General features: G+C 41.8%; 1 non-coding gene across 1 annotated transcript; it reads right to left on the bottom strand.

Moving 5' to 3' along the window:
• Positions 1-273: 273 nt before the first annotated feature.
• LOC148577481 (small nucleolar RNA R71) lies at positions 274-381 on the bottom strand. The gene has a single exon (XR_015903985.1). It is a non-coding gene; the product is annotated as a small nucleolar RNA R71 (small nucleolar RNA).
• Positions 382-2,141: the final 1,760 nt, after the last annotated feature.

Below are 2,141 nucleotides of genomic sequence, written 5' to 3'. Positions count from 1 at the left end.
CCTCAATTAGTTTCTCTAATGCAACAGAATTGCAAGTTTCATGGACTTCCACTGGAAGATCCTTATCAGTTCTTAGCTGAATTCTTGCAAATCCGTGACACTGTCAAGACCAATGGGGTTGACCCTGAAGTCTATAGACTTATACTTTTTCCTTTTGCTGTAAGAGACAGAGCTAGGACATGGTTGGACTCACAACCTAAAGAAAGCCTGAACTCTTGGGAAAAGCTAGTCAATGCCTTCTTGGCAAAGTTCTTTCCACCTCAAAAATTGAGCAAGCTTAGAGTGGAAGTCCAAACCTTCAGACAGAAGGAAGGAGAATCCCTCTATGAAGCTTGGGAAAGATATAAGCAATTGATCAGAAGATGTCCTTCTGACATGCTTTCTGAATGGAGCATCATAGGAATTTTCTATGATGGTCTGTCTGAACTATCCAAGATGTGATTGGATAGCTCTACTGGAGGATCTTTTCATCTAAAGAAGACGCCTGCAGAAGCTCAGGAACTCATTGAAATGGTTGCAAACAACCAATTCATGTACACTTCTGAAAGGAATCCTGTGAATAATGGGACAACTCAGAAGAAGGGAGTTCTTGAGATTGATATTCTGAATGCCATACTGGCTCAGAATAAATTATTGATCCAACAAGTCAATATGATTTCTCAGAGTCTGTCTGGAATGCAAGCAGCAACAGGCAGCACTAAGGAAGCTTCCTCTGAAGAAGAAGCTTATGATCCTGAGAACCCAGCAATGGAAGAGGTGAATTACATGGGAGAACCCTATGGAAACACCTATAATCCTTCATGGAGAAATCATCCAAATCTCTCATGGAAGGATCAACAGAGACCTCAACAAGGTTTCAACAACAATAATGGTGGAAGAAACAGGTTTAGCAATAGCAAGCCTTTTCCATCATCTTCTCAGCAATAGACAGAGAATTCTAAGCAAAGCCACTCTGACTTAGTAACCATTATCTCTGATCTAATCAAAACCAATCAAAGTTTCATGATTGAAACAAGGTCCTCCATTAGAAATTTGGAGGCACAAGTGGGTCAGCTGAACTCCCTCCTACTACTCTCCCAAGCAATACAGAAGAGAATCCAAAGAGAGAGTGCAAGGCCATAAACACATCTCACATGGCCGAACCTGGAGAGGAGGAAGAGGCAGTAATCTCCACTGAGGAAGACCTCAATGGACGTCCACTGACCTCCAAGGAGTTCCCTAATGAGGAACCATGGGAATCTGAGGCTCAGACTGAGACCATAGAGATTCTATTATATCTACTTCTTCCATTCATGAGCTCTGATGAGTATTCTTCCTCTGAAGAGGATGAAGATGTTACTGAAGAGCAAGTTGCTAAGTACCTTGAAGCAATCATGAAGCTAAATACCAGGTTGTTTGGTAATGAGACTTGAGAGGATGAACCTCCATTGCTCATCAAAGAACTGGATGACTTGACTAGGCAGAAATTACCTCTGAAGAGACAAGATCCTGGAAAGTTCTCAATACCTTGTACCATAGGCACTATGACCTTTGAAAAGGCTCTGTGTGACCTAGGGTCAAGCATAAACCTCATGCCTCTCTCTGCAATGGAGAAGCTAGGGATCATTGAGGTACCAGCTGCAAGAATCTCACTAGAGTTGGCAGAGAATTCAAAGAAACAGGCTTATGGACTTGTAGAGGATGTCTTGGTAAAAGTTGAAGACCATTACATCCCTACTGATTTCATAATCCTAGAGACTGGAAAGTGTATGGATGAATCCATCATCCTTGGCAGACCCTCCCTAGCCACAGCAAAAGCTGTGATTGATGTTGACAGAGGAGAATTGATCATTCAAGTGAATGAAGACTCCCTTGTGTTTAGAACTCAAGGATATCCCTCTGTCACCATGGAGAGGAAGCATGAAGAGCTTCTCTCAATACAGAGTCAAACAGAGCCCCCACAGTCAAATTCTAAGTTTGGTGTTGGGAAGTTCCAACATTGCTCTAAACATCTGTGAGGCTCCATGAGAGCCCACTGTCAAGCTATTGAATTAAAGAAGCGCTTGTTGGGAGGCAACCCAATCTTTAATTATCTATGTTAAATTTCTATTTTCTTTTGTTATTTTATGTTTTCTATAGGTTGATGATCATGTGAAGTCACA

Source organism: Arachis ipaensis, chromosome B1 (assembly GCF_059453495.1).
Source record: "Arachis ipaensis isolate K30076 ecotype BB chromosome B1, ASM5945349v1, whole genome shotgun sequence".
NCBI lineage: Eukaryota > Viridiplantae > Streptophyta > Magnoliopsida > Fabales > Fabaceae > Arachis > Arachis ipaensis.
This window is presented reverse-complemented; position numbering and strand designations above follow the sequence as displayed.